Source organism: Haliotis rubra, unplaced genomic scaffold (assembly GCF_003918875.1).
Source record: "Haliotis rubra isolate DU_JTF1 unplaced genomic scaffold, ASM391887v1 Scf340, whole genome shotgun sequence".
NCBI lineage: Eukaryota > Metazoa > Mollusca > Gastropoda > Lepetellida > Haliotidae > Haliotis > Haliotis rubra.
In genome coordinates this window covers 831,853-855,861 of record NW_025767014.1, presented here as the reverse complement: position 1 = coordinate 855,861, position 24,009 = coordinate 831,853, and positions in this window count along the sequence as shown.

The window sequence follows — 24,009 nt, the reverse complement described above, 5'->3', positions numbered from 1 at the left end:
TGTTAAATAACTTGCAAGCATTTTGCCATGTACATGGTAAAAAAACAAATTTGAATGCCTCTTTTTTGCAATACTGTACGATATGTGATGTGACAGTTTGTTACGTTCACGTAGTTGTAGCCTGTTGATTGCTCACAATATGCCGACGCCATACATCGTAAAGGGAGTATGCGTAACTTGTACGTACGTACGCATGCTCTCGCCGGCTGGTGCATTGAGACAGTAGATGTGGTACAAATGGATAGCCCTAGTTATTGTAAACACCACCTCGCCATTGCGCTGTCAGGCATTACCACGTCTCAGAGGCTGAATCAGTCGCCCCTCCATATGGCCCTGTGATTCCATACCATATCAATGTGCCCAAAGAGAACAGCAACATGTATTTTATGACATCATCCTCATGAATCATCGTGTCACCACAATGACCTACCTACCTTTGTAAATATTTCATCTCAACCTGATGTTTGATAATGTGGCTCAAAGGCACTCTCAATTCCAGCATGGCATATCATGTGTTCAAGTCAGTATTGAATACTTATTCCACAACCCATCCATCTAGATCCTCGGACCATAATCTTCTTCACGTATTTTGGCATACGTTACCTATGCTGTCGTCCATATCATTAAGTGGTACTATATTTCAAATTCATAGGCATCACATGATATTGAAAGAAATAAAAATGTATTTTTCATACACATTCAGTATACATAGTATGGATTACCTGTTGACGAATTAAACTCACCTGGACATTAATTTGTAGCATAGCTCACCTTAACATTAAGTTGTAGAGATTTGGGGGAAGGATCATCCTTGAGACTAGTGCTAGGTAACAGGGATACTGCGACAGGGCTCAGAGAGATGTCCTCGCTACGTGATCAATCATTGTATACATTGTTACTCATGTTTTCATGCTAACAAACGTTGTATAGTTGTTCCCATTGTAAGGCGAGGCCATCTTTCTGGTCATGCCGCTGGAAAGGAGGGGGTTTACGATAGGAAATTAGTCCTTGTATTGCTCTCAAGTGCAGACTCCTGTTCAAATTGACTTTTACAAACATCGAAGTAAGAATTGTAAGTATTCAAGCTTCAGACCTGCACTTGAGAACACTATGAGAAGTAGGACCTATGTTGTTTTTGCTCAGTTCTGCCTTGCTTGCCAATAATATCAGGATATTTATAGAAACACGAAAGACTATTCAAATCCCAACAAGACTGACCAGCCTTTGAGATCCTTCGTGGATATCTTCGACTTGCTGATGTTCATCTACCTCACACTATCACTAGAAGGTCTGGTTAGTGCTCTTGCCACAAAAAAACCTTGTAAAGAAACCCACTCAATGATGCAACCGACAAGGTGTGAGTGGTGGGAGTTGTCTGCCCTTGTCACTCAATCATCTCATCTCCATTTGTAAATTAACCAAAAGCAAGTCGTGTCTAGAGGTGTGGCTCAATCCAGTTGTCTTACAGCGTAATGGCTGACGGGGTGTATCGCCTTGCTTTGTATAATAGCAGCATTATTAAATGCGACAGGTTTATTTCACAGCGTAATGTTGTACAGCCATGTGGATCTAAAGACAGTTGTTAAAAGTCGGCTGTGTATAATATGCTGCTCCATGTTTTATTTGGTTGGGAGGGTGGTTACAACCAGCTGTACATCAGGCGTTTAAGCAGCCCAACAGTGTAACAATCAAAATTTATGGCAATATTGTAATATATCTCAGTCATTTTATATTCTATTCATTTCATGTGTGGAGATGGTCTCCTCATCTTCTAAGTTATTGTGTCCTTCTCCGTTGTGTAGCGACCTAGATTTGTCATCTTTAGTTTGAGACATTTCCAACGTGTGTCTTGTGCAGCATCTTGTAGACTCACTCATCAGAGGGCTCTAATAAAATATGTCAAACTGTTGGATCCCCCCACGAATCCATGTGTCTGTTCTCTTGTCCTTGTCTGATAAATAGAATCTGGAGTCCGGAGTTGTCCCTTTGTTGTCATAAGGCAACCTGAAAGGGGATGACACAGCCAGACATTGCACATTTAGTAGTCCGACAACCTGGGTCTGATTCCCCACATGGGTACAATGTGTGAAGCCCATTTCTGGTGTCCCCCTGCCGTGATAATGCTGGAATATTGCTAAAAGCGGCCTAAAACTAAACTCACTCACTCATAGTTGGTGACCTTGGAGGACCAAACCAACTCCACAAAGCCTTTCCACATGACCTGAATCCTACCCTAGGAGGATATGTGAAAGAGAGGACAATGGTCGTAGTGCCAAAAGGGCTCTGGAACAATGTATAGACTGATTGGTCGATGGTTCTGGTTGCCATCGGTCACAGCTAACACTATCAAGCACTGGCTGTTGTATATGCAGTGTTGCTGGGCGTGGTGTAAAATCAGTCAACTCACTTGTCGTGAAATGCTCCCTGTAATCTTGTGTTGGGTAGCATGTAACACATACATGTCATTGTACACATGCAGTAATGGTCACCATAGTGATGGTGTTAAGCCATATTTCAAAATTTCTTGAGTTACCCATTTGGCATACATGTTCAAGTTGCCCCCGAAAATGGAAAAGCATCTTTTCACTAACTCTTTTTGAAGGTTGAATCACTTCATTTTCATTGAACTCTTTTTATTTTTTTTCCTTTAATTTTTGTCAAGAAATAGTGCTGGGGCGTAATTTCATAGTGATTTGAAGAGAGTTTAATTAATTAAATTCATACAGCAGCTATTGCCCTTGAAGATTTTGGTACATAGTCAGTACTGTAATACCCCACTTCTGGATGAACAAGGTTACACTGTGATATACAAACCATTGACACATGCCTGCATTCACATTGTCACATGTTTACAATAAAGTGTATGTTGAATAAAATACATTATTATACTGCTCTCCTTACCAACCTGTTGGAATATCAAGATTGTTGTAAATAAGGTCACTTCAAAATGTTGATATTATCAGCAGTGCCCACTTGCACAAAGCGATCTTAGCGTTACGACTATCCTATCATATGTCAACGTTAAAGAATGGGAGTTACGATCGTCTAAACGCTAAGATCGCTTTGTGCAAGTGGCCCCTGATCGGTGGACTCTGCTGTGTCATTTGGGCTTGTTTGTCCCCAGACAACCTTGATCCTGTCCCACAGGGAAACCTCAGTACTATGATTGTCAAAAGTGTGTGTTAAAGTATATCATGATCATCGAAGTGCTGAAGTCATTATGGAATGGGGGCCTACCTTTGGGGTTAAACATTAAAATGTTGTTGTCTAGTAATTAAATATTAATGTGGTCTCTAGGTATAGATGAACCATAACTTAATGAAAGATTAATTTTCTGCCAACAGATTGATTCTATTGCAAGGATGAACCGGAAAATTCATCATTAATGTTATAGAGCCTGGAACTGAATCCTCCGACTATTTTGTTGCCTACAAGGATGTACCCTTAATCTCAAGGCTCTTCAAGGAGTGCTGTTGTTGACTCTCCATGACCAAGACCAGGGTTCGATTCCCTTCATGGCTACAATACATGATGTCCATTCTGGGTGTCTGCTGCTGTTCAGTGGCTGGAATATTGCTAAAAGAGGCATAAAAGCTTGAGGCGATTCTCCTCCTCACTTAAAACTGTACCTGGTCACAGAAATGACTGGTTTAGTTAAGAATGTGCGTATGACATTAACAGCATATACAGGTACATACAAAGTACTTAAGTTGCAAGGGACAGTGGGGTAGCCAAGTGGTTAAAGCGTCTGCTCACCATGGCGAAGGACCGATTCAATTCTGCACATGGACACATTGTTTGAAAACTATTCCTGGTGTTCGCAGCCATGATATTGCTGGAATATTGCTATAGCAACCAAAAACCCAATTCATTCTCACACTTATGTTGCATCAGACAGTTGAATAAGTCCTTCTAAAGAAACCAACCCATCTAAGAGATTAAAAAATTTCTGTCAAATATTAATGAAATTGAAGATATGATATATAAGATTGCTTGTTAAATGCCAGGTGTATTTTGTCTTGCAAATTTTAAAAATATGATAATGTTGTGGAACTCTCAGAAATCTTTTTGCAAGCATTTCCTCTATTTCTGACTTCATCATGTAGTATGGATAATAAGAATACCTTTGTAACAGTTCTGGATTCTGTGGATTAACACCTTGACATAAACACGACACAACACATGGTTCTTTTTTATCTTTACTCGCGATGGGGTAGTTGTGACAAGATCTGGTTGGATTGGAGTTGATGTACTGGGTGTTTATGGTAGGCTGCGCAACAGTTTGTCATTGTGCAGGTGCTTTGTAACCAGCCTTGTCTGGACCAGTAGCAGCAGCAACAAGCATGCATGTAGCTATGTAAATGCAATCTTTCATTACATAATTCCGTTAAGAAAATGGTCAGATGTAACATATGGTGTATTTGGGATTACACGTTCTCTGTAAAGTACAGATTCTGTCAGTGTAGCTCTCGGCCAGTTTACACTTGTCAGAGGGGTACACAAAGTGCATGTTGAAGACCACCAGTTGTCAGTCTTCCATTTAAGTGGTGGCTGAGTGGGTTGGACCACTGACTTGCGTGCTGGAGATTTACCCACATTCTGAGAGTTTTCACGAATCCCTGATGGGGGTTGACCCCCTTAAAAAGTACAAGAATATGTTCACTACTGAGAAACTGCAATCCCAAATATAATCTTGAATGCAATATTAAACACAAAATTTCCCATCATTCCCAAAGAGGGAGTATAACCGTGTTTAATCACACACCAGCATTACAGGTCACTATTGTTATGTTGTCTGTTTAGAAATGGATAAGGAGTGATAAGGGCCTTTTGGGACCCATGCGATCTATTCAACATTTGGAAACTTAAGTAAAATATGAACTCGGATATAGATATGAATAAGAACTAGACTTCATTTCACATGAAGCATATGATTTTCTTTGATGAAGTCAAGAAGTGTAAAAGTATAAAACAGATTTGCTCACAGATTTTCTGTATCTACAGGCAAAGGTCACAAGAACAGGCCCTTTTTGCTCAGTTGAGACATTCTTGTGTAGTTAACTATACCATCACATTTGTAACTTTGATAGTGAAAATCTAAATGTAAAGCCTCTGAACCAGTGATGAGTTTGATACTATCGTGGGGTAGCCGAATGGTTAAAGCCTCTTCTTTACTGGGTTCAATTCCCCACATGGGTACAATGTGTAAAGCCCATTTCTGGTGTCCCCTGCGTTGATATTGCTGGAATATTGCTAAAAGCGGCGTAAAACCATGCTCACTCACTCTCTGATGCTATCATGGGTCATTGGGTTGCCCTATGGTTCAAGTGTTCACTTGTCATACCGAAACCCTGGGTTCAGTCCCTTACATGGGGCCAGGATGTGAAGCCTATTCCTGGTGTCCACTGCTTTCATGTTGCTGGAATGATATAACTCAGCTTACACACACACACAATCATTGCAGTGGGTTTCTGTAACCTCCAACAGTGGGCCGGGCGGTGGGGTAGCCTAGTGGTTAAAGCTTTCGCTTGTCACGCCGAAGGCCCGGGTTCGATTCCCCACATGGGTAAAATTTGTGAAGCCCATTTCTGGTTTCCCCCGCCGTGATATTGCTGGAATATTGCTAAAAATGGCGTAATAAACAGTCAGTCAGTCCAACAGTGGGCCATAAAGGCCCTTATCCCACATGGTTCTGGGAAAAGATAAGTAAGAAACTGACAGGTCACATATCATCCTAGAAATAAGATCTCAAAACTTGACTCTAGATTATCAATATCAACTTTTAACATGCAACCATAATTCCTGTACTGATGTTTCTGTTTTACCAAAGCATTATTCAATAAAAACATTAACATACGCAGATTGTCTCTGAGACCAACATCTTAATTTACATTTTTGCTGGACCTGACCTTGTCGATGTGATTTTGTCTTTGCCATTCAACCATTGACCCTTATGTTTTACTCACCCTTACAGCAACACATCCATATCGTAAGTTAGTGAGTTTAGTTTTACGCTGCTTTTAGCAATATCAGGATAGGGACACCAGAAATGGGCTTCACGCATTGTACCCATGTGGGGAATCAAACCCGGGTCTTCGGTGTGACGAGTGAACGCTGTAACCACCAGGCTACCCAACCACACCCTCCATATCATACGTTCACAAGAGATTATAGCTTATGTGCTGATCAAAAAGAAGAGTCATCATGTCATTGAAGAACATGTTCTCACTCCAATTCTTTCAATGCCCATTGTTCAAACAGTTCTTTCGCCAACCACAATGTGAAACAACATACAACCATATATAATAATCAAAAGAAGTTAGGATCACACATTTGTTTCATATTAATGGCATGACAGATGCACTGTATAATATGAAGTGATCCTTAACTACTCTGAACACTATATATAATGGGCTTATGAGTTTTAACATGATTTGAAAGTCAGTGACAACTTACTACATGAGCAGTTTAATGACATATATCCACAGCTATTTGAGATTTCCCGAAAGACATACAGGACCCCTATAAGTCCACTTCCGCATATGTAAAGGTTTTGTGTTTTGAAAACTTAAAATTGATTTTTACAGATTCATGGCTTCAATTATGAAAGCACCAGCACTTGAAGTGTAGCAGCTTCTTTCATTGACATCAACCTTTTTGTGAATAAATGGTTTTAATTGCAATTGTTTTATTGTTGTGTTTTCAAATGTATTTAATGGAAAATGTGATTGTCCTCTGAAGTGTAAATGATATCAACATGAATATGGGGGCGGCGGGGTAGCCCAGTGGTTAAAGCGTTCGCTCGTCACCTGAAGACCCGGGTTCGATTCCCCACAAGGGTACAATGTGTGAAGCCCATTTCTGGTGTCCCCACCGTGATATTGTTGGAATATTGCTGAAGGCGGTGTAAAACAAAACTCACTCACTCACTCAAATTGAAATTGGTTCATATGAGGCTTTAGAACTGGATACAGTTATTTATTTCTCAGCTGTGTTCTCCCACACATAATGCTATAGATACAGAGGCAGTAGGCTCAATTTTCATGGAAAAATAATATAGTGGATTTCCCTGGTACATTGGGTAATCACATTTCTGGTGTCCACAGGGGCGGAGGGGTAGCCTAGTGGTTAAGGCGTTCGCTCGTCACCCAAAGACCCGGGTTCGATTCCTCACATGGGTACAATGTGTGAAGCCTATTTCTGTCCCCTGCCTTAATGTTGCTGGAATATTGCTAAAAGTGACATAAAGCTTAGCTCACTCACTCACTCAGGTGTCCTCACTGAGCTGTGACATTGCTGGGATATTGCTGGTAGTGCCTTACATCTTGTTGGCGGTCTTCAGAATCAGGCATGAGAAACAACTCATGGAGTCCCCTCAAGATTGGTGAAGCAGATGATCTGGCTCAGTGACAGTAAATATGTTACACAATGTTTTCTACAGAAGAAGAAGAAAAATATGCAAACACAGCAAGGCTTTGAATAATATGACAAAAAGGGAAAACATCAACACATTTTTATTAACACACAAGCTAACGTTAACCAATTACTTAGATTGATGCTCATACTATTGATCACTAGATTGTCTTGTCCAGACTCGAGACCACTGCCATATAGCTGGAATATTGCTGAGTGAAGCATTAAACAACATCCTCACTGAATGAAGGTAAGCTACAGTATCTCTAGCACCAAGGTTCGAATCCCCACATGGGTACAATGTGTGAAGCCCATTTCTGGTGTCCCCCGCCGTGATGTTGCTGGAATATTGCTAAAAGCGTCGTAAAGCCAAACTCAGTCAGTCAGTCTAGCACCAAGGTTAAATGTGTAATGTCTGCCACTTCCCCGTCATGTACGGATCCCCAGTGGACGTATGGGTATTTTATGGGCGCTTCCAGAACAAACAAGCATTTCACGAGTCGCGTAAATGTACCTCTGGACGACCCTTCCGAAAAGATGTAGATGTGAGTGTTGACAGATACGTTCAGTGAACTTACACAAGAGGTAGCAGGATTAAGAAATCGGAGTCCCTTTCCACAAAACGACCGTAGTGATATGATCGTAACTCCCATTCTTTAACATAGACGACTGTCGTAGCGCTACGATTGCTTTGATGAACCTCAAAGCGAACTTAACACTAAGGTGACTATAACCTCCATACTTAACATTGGCTTACGACCGTCGAAGCGCTAAAATCTTTTGCGCAAATTTACACAATTCGTTGTTTCGTAAATTGTCGCCATCTTTTTTCGAATTCCAAACTCCGTACCTGCATTTGACACTGTTCGATCCTCTCTGAGAGTTCAAATATGATGAAAACAATATGTTTTAATTAAACTTACGGCACCTTGCTATAAGATAACTTTATCAACATACATGCCCTCCCCTAAACCAAGCAATACAACTTTTTAATTACCTACAACATGCAATGAGCATGGTAACTGACGATTCAATTCAAGTACGACACGGCACACCTGGCAAGAATTACAACAAATTAGAGTTATCTCCCCTAGATTACAGTAACATTATTAGATAACTGCAGAGAGGTCTGAGCCAAAGTAATAAGTATATATAGTGCACAATAGGAGTTTGCATTTATAAAGTACAACGTGTGTGTGTGGTGTAGTATCAATGTAATTGGATGCTCCTTTGGGTAGTCAAGTGGTTGGATCGTCCGCACGTCACGCCCCAAAACCCAGGTTCGATTCACCACGTGGGTAGAATGTGTAAAGCCCATTTCTGGTGTCTCCCGCCGTGATATTGCTGGAATATTGCTAAAAGCGGCGTAAAACTCAACTCACTGACCTTTGACACTGTTAAGACAAATAGGTGCAGCCGGTCATGAGTTGAACTGGACCGGAGTCTCAACCGCTACAGAACACAGTGGTCACATTCATTACTTCTGCCTATAGTCCGTTTGGCTCAAAAGCGGAGCGATGAATTCGATGTAACTCGAAAACTAATAAACAGAAAATACTCAATGAAACACTGATCATAATCAAAACGTCAGACCAACTCTGTGAGTTTTTTGCAGAATTTATGTCCTAAAAATAAAAAAGTCGTTTAACAAACTATCATTAAAATATTGACACAGTTCACTATTTGTTACGAGGGAGGAGTGCAGAGAAAGGGACAGCCAGGTGTTCGAGAAAGGATGGAGACGGCACAGCACAGGTTGATGAATCAATAACTTTGTCGGTACTTGTGCACGTGCTTCTCTAACACCTGGCTGTCCCTTTCTCTGCACTCCTTCCTCGTAACAAATAGTGAACTGTGTCAATATTTTAATGATAGTTTCTTAAACAACTTTTTTTGGTGGAGTCCGGAAAATTTTCAAATATAAGAAAGCTGTTGGGTATTAGTAAATGATAAACATGTGTACTATTTATATTTATGTGGCAATTTTGTACAATGATACAATTTGCAATTCATCGGTCCTTTTCTGACTCAAACGGACTGTATGTCATCGTATCCCACTTGCGTAGAGCGATTCTTAAGATGTCAGTCACTGGGTTGTCTGTCCCAAACTGGTGTATTAACAGACCGGGCCCTCTATAAACAAAAGTACAGTGGAATCTGTCAAATCCGGATTCTGTGTAATCCGGTTTTCCCATAATCCGGACTACTCCCTGAGTCGCAGCATAATTATTCTTAATTTATCATTAACGCTTGCTTTATGATGCGAATGAGTCGGTCCAAGGCCAGTCCGTAATAGACAGATTCCACTGTACAGCTGAAACATTGCTGAGTGCGGCGTTAAACAACAACAGCAGCAGCAACAACAACAACAGTGTTTCGGAACCAGGGCAACTTGATTTACATCATGAATTAATTCAATGGTAAGTCCTCTACCAAGTGTGCTCATTTTTAAAATCACATTATAATAGATAAGTTTTTTGATTGGCATTCTAGAAGTTGGGTAGATGATGAATGAGTACTTAATATCACCGAAGTACTCATACATTGTATTGCTGTTTTTGTTTTGGCTTATCTATTTTAAAGAATTAAAGCTCCTTGGTACAACTAAAACAAGGAGAAAAACATCTTTGTTAACTCTTTCCATTCGAAGGACGAGATATCACTTCTGAGGGGTCACAACCCTTTAATACGAGACTATTTTTAGCAACATGACCCTTACATACGAGGGACGTGATATCACGTCGCCATGGTTGCAACGGTTGACATGGACCATTCATGACTAACATAACATTTTTTTAATTCACTTTTATTAAAATATTCCAGACTAAAAGAGAAAATATTAGGTCGTCTTTAGCCCAGAAACATTGGCAATGCAGGGTTTTTTCTAAAAGGAGAAACATAATTGAACTCACACAGCAGTGTGATAATTGTGACAATTGTTTTCAATCCTGTGACTACACTACGGTGGAAGAACAACCACAGTTTAGAAGATTTATGTCATCAGAGACCATATAATATATCTATTATATGGTCTCTGATGTCATCGGTTAGGATTATAGGGTCATGACATCCAAAGAACGAATTAATGAAACGAGACCTGTGGTAACAGTTATAAGAGCAGTCAACAGTCAAAGAACATTGCTAACAATCAAACGTCAAACTTCGTAACAGTTACTCGTATCATCACAAATGGCAGATAGAACCTGGCTTGCAGTCCTATACGATTTTCCACGACCAGCCAGTTAACGCTGTGTGGTCACCGAATGTCAAGATCATATAGCACGTGGTTTTGACCAGGGGAGATAATCAAGTAATTCCTAAATGATGCACTGTCACAAAGTACACGAGTTGCGTTCGAAGGACGAGGATACACGGCTAGAAAACTGTGAACTATGTTTAGTAGGAGTAGACGAGTTATCACGTCCCTCGTTAGTCTCTCGTACAGACCCTGAAGCAAATATATCCAAGAAAGCCCACACAAGTCTAGAAAATGTGGCAAGTCTAGATTTCCTCAGCTTCATGAAAATGAAGAAAGTCTCAGGGCCCCTTTTCATTATATATTTTTTTTTTACTATGAACTTTTTTCAGTAAAATATGTTCATTTCAGAGACTAGTTGTTAGTCTAGTCCCTCGTATGGAAACATTGTTACAAATCGAATTCAGAGGCTACGGATGGAAAAATTGGTCGTATGCAAGGGTTGTAGATGCCTGGACGTGATATCACGTCCTTAAGATAAATGTGTGTCTGTGAAAAATTTACGTCGTATGGAAAGAGTTAAAGACATTCTGACGTAATTATTACCAGATGCTCACCTTACATTTCCAATTTTTCTGAAAAGGGTTTAATAATCACAAATGGGATTTATTTTATTGAATATGCAAATAAAATTAAAAAACCCAAACAGCTACATTAAATCTCAAAGCAGAGACTCAAAAATGACTTTAAAATATTTCTCAAACTGAACATACGTGTAACCTTGCTGTCATACCCCAAGTGGAATTTTAAATGAATTCGATGAAAGAAATATGGATGACCAAAAAAGGGTCAGACTAAAATATTCCCAGAGATGTGAAACATATGCCCAATGTTAAAGATTAAAGTTGATTAGATACATACAGATATAATATTATTGTTGTGAAACTCGTAGCGATTTATAATTACATTTCCTAAAACTGTTGGAAGGGCACGTACAATCACCACAACAAGCCCGCATGATCGTCAGAAATACATTCCGTTGGACCAGTGAGCGCCGTTATGTGAACAAACGTACGTTCCTGTATTGGAATCTCTCACCGTCAATCGCATGTTTCTTATCAAAAACTTCACATTAGACAGCACAATTCTGTTAGCTACGTTATTAGTACTTTCAATATGACGATGTATATTTTAGATGATTTTATAAACAATAACATAATGCCATAAACGATTTAAGTAGTCGGGATTATTTTTATCAAAGCACCGTCACCATTACGCGCGTTCTGATTGGTTTGTTTCGCACATATTATAACTTTTATTTGCATATTCAACAAAACAAATCCAACCGCCCCACCTGATGGAGAAATCTTTAAGCAGCGACACGGGGGCCGATGTGTTTTATGTTTTAGTCAGCAATATTGCAAATGTGTATCGACCATTTGTAGATACTCGAGTCAGGAGAATGAACGTAGCTTCAGTAAGGAATGTTATTTATTTACCCTCCTTGTTATTTACTCAGTAACATTGTAGCCTTATCTTGGGTTTTGTTTGTTAATATGTTGAGAGCGTAATACATAGGTTTGTGTAACAGTTACAGATTCCTTTCACTTCGTAAAATTGTATAAAGTTCACAGTGTTCAAGTTACTTACATTTAAAAGTCTAAATTCCTCATCTCTTCTCATTTCTTGATTAAATCAATATTTATTCCAAGATAACCACTTGCTTAAAACAAAAACAGTTGCTATTACACAATGTGACCTTTTTTATGACGGATTTGCGAACTAAAGAACTCACGGTTATAGAAATATATATATGTATATATATTGGGGGTGGAGGAGTGGGGATGTTTATTTGTTTATTACAGCATGATAACGGGTAGTTTTAACAAATATTAAGATAAGTATGTTTTTTCCAAAACGAGGCCTTTTAATTGGGTCCTCTAATCATCATCCAAAATGCAAAATAATAACTACAAAGTTAGAGACCTGTTTTAACGTTCGTCACAATTAACAATGGGTGGTAACAACTACCTACAGTACTGTTGAGACGGGATGATGCATTTGCACGTGCGTTGAAATAGCGATTGTAGAATTGACAAACAAAGCTATGAATGAACTCGTAAAAATAGAAAACTTTCAACAAGATTAGAGGCATGAAAAATGCACTGCGAAAATCCCTAAATCAATTATTTTGTATATCAATTAGGATAAAAGAAATAAAGGATGAATGGTATATGACGTTTTTCATAAAATATATTATATACGCGAAACTATGGAGAGTACATCTCATTTGCATACTTTAGCTTTAATCAGAAACGTACATTTTCACTTTGATGAAATTTCAAGGGGTAAAAATGACACGATTTGCTCTCCAGTAAACTCATCTATTTCGGATGATTTTACTAAAAGTGATTTAAAATTTGGGAAAAACGATAGTCGTAGAATATTTAACAATCAAATTTTAGTTGTGTTCAAAACTACGGAAAAAACCGCCAGAAACCATTGTATTTCTGTTTCCGCGTGTAATTTAGACCCTTAGCAAGGCTATATAGGCAAGCTCTGGAGCATTGTATGAAACGATATAGGACTCGCTTGTGTGCCCTATCTGCTGCATGAACACAAACTGCCGAGTCATTGACAGGACTCGGGACTCATAACACGGCTTCCGTGGCCTTCACCGCCGCCATTCCGCTCGGATTGAATTTATTGTATATTCAGAACTTAATATATTATTCATAAATTAGCCTTAGTATTGTATAATGTGTCTTGAAACAGTGAATTTCATGACATGACTTTCAATGAATAAATAAATAAATAGAAAATTATAGTATTTCACACAGTAGTAATGTTATGCGTAAAAGCAACTGTTAGGTCTCACTTGGATACAGCGTAACCCCGTTCGTCCGGAATGTAAGGAATGTACTTTCTTATCGAGAAGGGGAAAGGCTCTCTATTGTCTTGTTGTCTTCTTAGGACCCGTTTATAATATATGACTTAGAGGTGTGTGTGTGAGAGAGAGAGAGAGAGATGAGAGAGAGAGAGAGAGAGAGAGAGAGAGAGAGAGAGAGAGAGAGAGAGATGGTAATTTTAGGGGAGTCATCAATTTTGTACACATGTACTTGGGGCAATCAAGTGAACATCATGATGAGCATGACACTACGCAATTGGGATACGATGTAATGTGTCAACGAAATCAGCGACCCCCCGAACCCGTTAGTCGCTCTTAGGAATGAGTGAGTGAGTGTTAGTTTTACGCCACACTCAGCAATATTCTAGCTATATGGCGGCGGTCTGTAAATAATCGAGTCTGGACCAGACAATATAGTGATCAACAGCATGAGCATTGATCTACGCAATTGGGATACGATGACATGTGTCAACCAAGACAGCGAGCCTGACCACCCGATCCCGTTAGTCGCCTCTTACAACTAGCATGGGTTACTGAAGATCAATTCTAACAGTGATCTTCACGGGTCGTTAACTGACAGGTAGATTCAATAATAATGGAGCGTGCACATAACGTCTCTTTTCGAAATAACAAACGTGTCAATACTGCCAGTTGGTCTCCGCCAAGTTTTAACGCAAATTACACCTGCTGTATGGTATCATACCCTCGAGGTGCCCACCCTGTAATCTCCCACAGGCTCCTCACGTGGGAGTGCTCACACATGGTCATGTTGATAGATTAAACCCTGGATTGACCCTTACAGTCGCTTCGCAGATCCATCGAGCATTCAAATATCAACTTGGCGGTGGGGTAGCCTAGTGGTTAAAGCGTTCGCTCGTCTCACCGAAAGCCCGCGTTCGATACTCCACATGGGTACAATGTGAAGCCCATTTCTGGTATTCCCCGTCGTGATGTTGCTGGAATATTGCTAAAAGCGGCGTAAAACCATACCCAGTCACTCACTCGCTCAAATATCACCTAAATATCCGGTTAAGAGATAGACTGGAGCAACTCATGCTTGTCGAAATGGTTGATGCAAGTTTCATAGATCGATGCTCATGATGTCAGTCACTGGGTCATCTGGTGTTGATTAGATAATTTATTGAGGGCCGTCATATCGTTGGAATATTGCTGAATGCGGCGTAACATACGAAAGAAAACACCTGGCCCACTATTCACATGAGTACAGGTGCAAGTTATTATTATGGGTTATTACACAGGTTTATCTTCTAGAATATACGTCGATGGGTGGCGTAAAACAATATTCACATACGCACTGCGTTCAGTCACTTCCAGCAATACACGTACAGGATTTTTCGTCTTTCTTCAGAAATCATTTCGCGTTACTCTGCCTTGCGCTTCTGACCATATAACATGTCCTAATTAGCGTTATACAGGTAACCATGCACCTGTCCAGATTAGCGTTCTAGGGACGCAGGTATTGTACACAGCTATAGCGGTTATCTCCCATTTGACAGACACCCATTTGACAGACACCCAATTGACAGACACTGAACTGGAAGGTTAATTAGGGTAACACCTACGGGTATAATGGAACAGTCCACTGTTTCGTGAGTAGAGCAGGGTGAGCCTGAAACAGGTCTGTTACTGAGAAGTTTGATTGTGGGTAAATAGAACTTTGTTGTGATTAAATGATAAATGACTGAGAAAACGTTTTGTTGGAGAGATATAGATATGTACATATTTGAAAACATTCTGATTTGCAGTAAATGAGACACCTGCATTGCCATGTAAGATACGATTAATACAAATCAGTGTTCTAATTTTAACAATACTCTCTAAAGATAGCCATGCCACCTATCCAGATTAGCGTTCTAGGGATGCAGGTATTGTATACACAGCCACAACACAGGTATCCACGCCACCTGTCGATATTAGCGTTCCATGGACGCAGGTATTGTACACACAGCCATAACACAGACGGATAATGTAAGTGCATCAAGACTAGCGTGTTTTAACCTGTATATATACACATTACACGCAGCTGTGACTACGCCTACAGCCAAGTATTCTCGTCAATAATATGCCTACTATCATAATGGTATAACTGGCATTTTAGATAACGCTATTACGATAGGGAACATAACCGAAACGGGTATACTGAAAAGGAACAATCGATAAAGCTATCGGATTGACGTAGCTACTCAATAGTTGCAAAGACGGAATTCTAAGGATTCGTCATGCCATGCAGACACAAGTCCTAAGAGCTGACGGGAGGGACTGTTGTCATTGTGTGACACTGCAACAATCCGGACTGCGGCTTGTGGACTACCTATGCCTGCAGCAGCACAGGGCCGTGTCTAGACTAAGGCTTAGTCTCTGAATATATATAATTTGGATAGTAACAAACAAGCCCATTTTATTATTATTATTATTATTATTATAGGATATTTATATAGCGCACATATCCACGCACTAGTGCATGCTCAAGGCGCTGGTATTTTTTCCCTCGATCATTGGATGTCAATCTCAACGGCACATCGCATTATCAATCTCAACTCCCTGGGGAGTATACAACTCTTGCAGCCACTAGGCGCACCGAGTTATTGTGACTTTCTCATCCTAACGATCATTTATATTGAAAAGGAGCCCTAGGGAGACCAGAGCCTGAGGAAATCTAGACTTGCTTTATTTAGGGCTTTAGCACTGCAGAGGGGGTTAGGCAGTAGGGAAAATAATGTTGTTCAGGGACTGTGAGACAGACTAGGCCGTGTCCTCCACCGCTTCTGCTACTACTGCTGCTGCTGCCGTAGCTATTACTACCAACTACTACTACTACTACTACTACTACTACTACTCCTGGGGCGGTGGGGTAGCCTAATGGTTAAAGCGTCCGATCGTCACGCTGACGACCCGTGTTCAATTCCCCACATGTGGTGTCCCCAGTATGGTGGCTGATAATATTGCTGGAATATTGCTAAAAGTGGCGTAAAACCATACTCACTCACCGATTGTTTTCAAAATGTCAGAGGAGTATAATTCGTTGGCATTGTGGTCATTCGCTGAGTAAAATTGTGTGTTAGGGCCGTGATAGGATCTGGCAGTCGTTGGTGCAAATCTCAAATTCACCCTGAAGATAGCTTGTAGTGTGTTGTCCTATGTCCGTGGATTTCATAAATATCTAGAACTAGGATGAGACAGAAGTAGAAGAGTAACTATACGTAGTAGTAGTAGCAGTAGTTGTTGTATACGTAGTAGTAGTAGTAGTAGTAGTAGTAGTGGTGGTGGTGTTTAATATTTGTTTGCGGTATGCAACTTCACAGAGTCAAACATGTAGTCTGTGTCCCTGAACACGATTATTTTCCCTACTACCTAGCCCTCCATGCATGCTAAATCCTAAATGGAAGCAATTAAGTCAATATTTCCTCAGGTTTCCCATCTGACCGGGACTCCATTTTAATTTGAATGGGTCTGTTTGTTACTATCAAAATTATATATATTTTCAGAGACAAAGCGTTAGTATATCAAACCAGAGACCATATAATATATATTATATGGTCTCTGATCAAACATGTTGCTTTCAGCGTCTTACGTGCGGTCACGTGACCTCCCCACATGCAGCTCAGCCCTCAGTTCCCAACTCTATGGTGGCTGATTAGGGTTTTCTCGTCTGGCGTTATCGCTTTCTCGTCTCGCGTTATCGCTTTCTCGTGCTATCGCTTTCTCGTCTCGTGATATCGCTTTCTCGCTTTCTCGCCTCCGAATTTTAAGGCGAGAAAGCGATGGCCCTAATTAGCCACCATACAACTCCCTGTACTTTCTGTCTTTTTGAACGATATATTGAAAGCAACACGTCCTCTATTTCCTGCTCCTCAAGACATGTGACGTTTATTGAGTGGAATTTTCTTATGTGTTGTGAATATTCATGAACATGCATGCCAGAAGCAAGGAGGAACTTCGGCTACAGTGAATAATATATTCTTTAACGTCCAACATTCGGATATTACCCACACGTGCCTGAGTCACTGCACATGACCGATGTGACTTGCGTTAACGAGCTGAACAAACGCCCGCTATCCCTATCAAAACTACCATCTCTATTACAAGCAGTGATATAACACAATGGCATTAGAAACAGTGTGAAGTCACGCTCGGGAACGATAGAAAGGAAAGACGATACATGATATGGATACCTGTACACTCCCTATCACGCATGTATTATTACCCGATAGTGTGTGGAGAATGGCGAATTGAGACTGTTCGTTCGTTTCTGAACTAAGCAATGATGCAGCTATGTTATTGTTGTCAGAGATTAATCGAGTCTGGACCAGACAAACCGGTGACTGATATTAGTGAGTGAGTGAGTTTAGTTTTACGCCGCAATATTCCAGCTATATGGCGGCAGTCTGTAAATAATCGGGTCTGGACCAGACAATCCAGTGATCAACAGCATGAGCATCGATCTGCGCAATTGGGAACCGATGACATGTGTCAACCACGTCAGCGAGCCTGACCACCCGATCCCGGTGATTGATATTAAGTGACATACATAATGTAATAAGTATCGATCCCCACCACCTGATCCAGTCCGTGTCCTCTACTAAACTAAGCTAATACAGTAGGAGATAGTGGGAACCATCATGATATATCATTGTTGTATTAGCAAATAGAAGCGATATGATCATATCTGTTGGGTTTTCGTTGTTTAACGCCACACTCAGCAATATCCTAGCTATATGACAACGGTCTATAAATAGTTGAGTCTGGACCAGACAATCCAGTGACTGGCGTCATGAGCATTGATCTCCGTAGCTGGAATAGGATGACATGAATTAACCCCGTCAGCCAGTCTGACCACCATCGCGATCCCTTTAGTCGCCCTTACAACAAGTAGATCGATGCTCATGATGCTGATCACTGGATTGTCTGGTCCAGACTCCATTATTCACAGACAGCCGCCATATGGCTGGAATATTGCTGAGTGCGGCGTTAAACAACCAACCAACCAACCAGCCCTTACAACAATGAGTTATTGAGGACCAATTCTGATCCGGATCTGCTGTAGGCGATAAGATCTAATGGCGGGTATTATCAGAAAGTGGCGCAATTGGACGTGAAGGCGGTTGGGAATCACGTTCGAAATTTGCATTTTGCAGCCAGTGACTTATATCGGGTAAAAACCACCTCTAGTAGGCACACATCCACGAATTCTTCGACGCATGCTTCACCAATAACTTGATGAATCGGGGAAAGGAGATCCGAAATATGTGCTGACAGTAGCATTTCATGGATGTTGTGGTGTTGAAGAAACTGGGTCACAATCCTGGCACGACAAGCACGTGCTTTATCATCGTGAAAGAAGAAACCTTGTCCACTAGGTAGTGCAAATGACAAATGGTGAAATGATTTTGTCCAGATAGTGTGGAACTCTGCCATGGACAACGTGATGCGCAGTTCAATCAGCCATTTTGATATGACAACATAACATTTTAATAATCCACCCAAAGCGACCATGCTTTACGACGTCAAGGTGCATACAACGCTCACCAGGACGTCTCAAAACTCGACTCTTTCGGTCATGGACTCGACTCTTTCGGTCATGGACTCGACTCTTTCGGTCATGGTGATCGAGAGTGAACTTCAGCCCAACGTCGACTGTCTCTGTACTGACGTTACCTACACCACTGACGCCGCTGATTCAGATGACGTACAAAATGTTGGATAACGTGTGTGTAGCGACCAGACCCCGATTTCTCGAAACAAACTTAAGTCTGAGTTTTGACTTAAGTTAGAGTTTTTGCTCAAATTTGAGAAAATGCATTTCCTAGAATAAACTGAAATTGATATTTAACTCAAACATAGTAGACAATTTGAGTTTGGTGGATAGATTACTTAAGTTGTTTGGGCTTTTTCTATTTTGAAAATGCAGTTCAGCTGTTTCAAATTGTCAAACTCAGTTTGAAATTTGAGTAAATCGGGGCCAGAACTGGGATAACTACCATAGAGAATACTCCATGTTGTTTTCACCTGTGTATTTAATCGCCAAACAATTAAGAGCAAAATCACCTGCACAACTCCTGTACTTTATTTTAACTACTGTTTGCAAAAATATGAAAAGGGAGCCCCGAAAGTGTGGTAATCTAGTCTTGACACATATTCTAGACTAGTTTCTAGTTTTCAACCGATTGCTTAATGCCATCGTTCTGACAAATCAGTCCTGGCAGTTGTTGCCCGTGGGCGTCCAGAGCAGCGTCTACCCTCGACGGGGCGGTGGGGTAGCCTAGTGGTTAAAGCGTTCGCTAGTCACGCCGAAGGCCCGGGTTTGATTCCCCACATGGGTACAATGTGAGACGCCCATTTTTGGTGTCCCGCGCTGTGATATTGCTGTAACATTGCTAAAAGCGGCGTAAAACCCAACTCACTCACTCACTCACTCACTCTACCCTCGACGTTATTCTCTTGTTGGGATACACAATCTGCTGATGACAGATCGAGAAACATGCAATATAAGCAACAATATTCTGAAGTGTACGCACCTGTATCATGTCTATGGGACGTAAACGTTCAGAATGTTGCAAACGTTCCGTGTTCAATACTGTCACTTCCGTAATGATTAAATGTCTTTAAACAAGATTCTTTGAGCGTTTGGTTCCGAGAAATCAATATGCGTCTACTGACAAATGAGTCTGAGAAACAATGGTAAATCTGGCATACCACCCCTTTGCACGTGCTGGCTGGGGTCTTGAGCTTCATTACTCTCACAATGTTTGTTTTGGAACCTGATTTACACCTAAATTACTATGGCGGTGCCACTCGGGGGGTTAAAGTAGTGTAAAATTAGTGTCCCCCTGACAGTGGCGCTTAAGTCCACATTAATGGAAGTATATGACATCGACTAGTGTGTTAATTGCTCAATTGTAGTTAATTTTCAACATTGGTTAGTCTAGCGTACAGCCACTGCCATGGCTGGTCGGCCCCACATCGTCACCAGTGGTCTGGAATCTTGCCTCACATTTTCATCTGTCAATTATTAATTAACAAGCACTCGAGGGTGACATAAGCTATAGTGATGACGTAAATCCTCCTGGGAACCCTGCAGGCAGCAGAGGCACCGCAAGTCCCCTTGATCCCCAGTAAGGTGGTCTTGCCTTGGTCGCTAGTGGCCTAACTTTAATTTATGCTAAATAATAGTATGAGGAAATAATTTATATATTACTGGAATTGGTTTGTCTTATACCTAAACTGTGATACTGAACATACTTGTTTACTATTCTTTGTAAAAAGACTTTTAATATTGTTCAACTTGTTCTCACCGCTATATGGCTCCAATATTGGCGATGCCATGTAAAAGTTTAACTCACTCACTCATAAATTACTAGCTTTCATTGTCGGACAGTGGTGTACCCACCTGTAGTTTCACCTCAAAACAAACTATACCCTACCTTTTCCTACATAGTGTGTACCATACTAACTATGTCACTGAATAGAGAGTCCAGGGCGAGCTTGCATCCAACATGTTTGATAGTCCTAGTCCTGTAACGAGTAAGGTAAGGACCACCTTACTTTCGCGAATGATTTATGACTGCTTGAAATCGAGTAAGTGACACGGGTGAGACTGTGAATAATACTTCACTTATGGCCCTTTGACAGCGTTAACGTACCCTCAATAATCCACCCTTGCCCAAGCTGTACAGCGAGAACCCCGTGTTTCCAAACTGTACACCTACAGGTTTCAGTATTTCAAAACAGTACATCTACAGGCTTCCGTATTTCAAACCAGTACATCTACAGGCTTCAGTATTTCAAAACAGTACATCTACAGGCTTCAGTATTTCAAAACAGTACATCTACAAGCTTTAGTGTTTCAAAACAGTAAATCTACAGACTACAGTATTTCAAAACAGTACATCTACAGGCTTCAGTGTTTCAAAACAGTACATCTACAGGCTTCAGTATTTCAAAACAGTACATCTACAGGCTTCAGTGTTTCAAAACAGTACATCTACAGGCTTAAGTATTTCAAAACAGTACATCTACAGGCTTCAGTATTTCAAAACAGTACATCTACAGGCTTCAGTGTTTCAAAACAGTACATCTACAGGCTTCAGTATTTCAAAACAGTACATCTACAGGCTTCAGTGTTTCAAAACAGTACATCTACAGACTTCAGTATTTCCAAACAGTACATCTACAGGCTTCAGTGTTTCAAAACAGTACATCTACAGGTAGTCTGTCTCACAGTCCCTGAACCACATTATTTTCCCTACAGCCTAGCCTTCCCTGTAGTGCTAAAGCCCTAAACGAAACAAGTCTAGATTTCCCCATGTTCTTAGTCTCTGAATCTCTGGTCTCCCTAGGGCTCCTTTTCAATATAAATGGGCTTGTTTGTTACTATCAAAATTATATATATTCAGAGACTAAGCCTTAGTCTAATCTACAGGCTTCAGTGTTTTATAACAGTACATGTACAGGCTTCAGTGTTTCAAAACAGTACATCTACAGGCTTCAGTGTTTCAAAACAGTACATCTACAGGCTTCAGTATTTCAAAACAGTACATCTACAGGCTTCAGTGTTTCAAAACAGTACATCTACAGGCTTCAGTGTTTCAAAACAGTACATCTACAGGCTTCAGTATTTCAAAACAGTACATCTACAGGCTTCAGTATACAGTACATCTACAGGCTTCAGTGTTTCAAAACAGTACATCTACAGGCTTCAGTGTTTCAAAACAGTACATCTACAGGCTTCATATTTCAAAACAGTACATCTACAGGCTTCAGTATTTCAAAACAGTACATCTACAGGCTTCAGTATTTCAAAACAGTACATCTACAGGCTTCAGTAGTTTCAAAACAGTACATCTACAGGCTTCAGTATTTCAAAACAGTACATCTACAGGCTTCAGTATTTCAAAACAGTACATCTACAGGCTTCAGTGTTTCAAAACAGTACATCTACAGGCTTCAGTGTTTCAAAACAGTACATCTACAGGCTTCAGTATTTCAAAACAGTACATCTACAGGCTTCAGTATTTCAAAACAGTACATCTACAGGCTTCAGTATTTCCAAACAGTACATCTACAGGCTTCAGTGTTTCAAAGCAGTACATCTACAGGCTTCAGTGTTTCAAAACAGTACATCTACAGGCTTCAGTATTTCAAAACAGTACATCTACAGGCTTCAGTATTTCAAAACAGTACATCTACATGCTTCATTGTTTTAAAACAGTACATCTACAGGCTTCAGTATTTCAAAACAGTACATCTACAGGCTCCAGTGTTTCAAAACAGTACATCTGCAGGCTTCAGTATTTCAAAACAGTTCATCTACAGGCTTCAGTGTTTCAAAACAGTACATCTACAGGCTTCAGTATTTCAAAACAGTACATCTACAGGCTTCAGTATTTCAAAACAGTACATCTATATGCTTCATTGTTTTATAACAGTACATCTACAGGCTTCAGTGTTTCAAAGCAGTACATCTACAGGCTTCAGTGTTTTATAACTGTACAATGAATGAATGAATGAATGAATGAATAATCTTTATTTCCCCCAATGATTTGGAGAGTACATTAGATTATTTTGTCAGTCGCACTGACAATAGAAACAATACATATGACAATCCAACAGGGTTTTCACAACGAAGAGAAATATGAAGAGCTGTATTTACATGGTGTGTGGCATAATTTCACAGACATAATACATGTATACACCTTAAGTTCCATGAGCTGATATTTTAAGCCACGATGCTCATGAATGTTGCCTAGCTGTCAAGTGTCATATCATGGACCACATCCGTAATGGCAGCGAGGTATGTCAGGACCTTAGCTTCATCACTAGCAGTGTCCTCGAGTCTGAGATAAGTGTCAAGGTTTAGGTTATCAAACAACGACACGCTTAGCACATTTCTGTGTTCAACGAGGCTTTCACAGTAAAGCAATTGATGCTTAACAATGTCCTCATTTTCGCAGTCACAGAGCAGACATTGTCCCGATGTTACAGGTAATATGCCAAGCTTAACCAGGGCATAAACAGGAGAAGATTCAATACCATACCATACACACAGATTCCAGAGACGATGTGGAGCAAGCTGGGTGTGAATATCACTAAACCTATGCATATCATGACGTTGTTGCAAAGTGTTTCTCCATTTACTATTTTCAAATCTACACAAAGTTCGTTGGACTGTGCTTTCCCATATACTTTTAGATGGGAATTCTCCGGTTTTGATAAATTTGTCTAGTACGCCTGATAATCCATACATCTTGGCTATGTTTAATAAATCATGTGTTATGGATCTGGTACTATGTGTGGTAGTGGTGGCATACTGTCTCAGATAGAAGATCGGCTTCGCAATGGTTGTGCCGGCTGCTCTACAGAGTCTTCCTATAAAAATATAGGAAGAGAAGCTTCATCTTGTCGATTCTGCCGAGCATTGTCCATAATCCAAGGACCTGGATTGTAGCACCTGTAGACGACCTCTTGCGGAGAT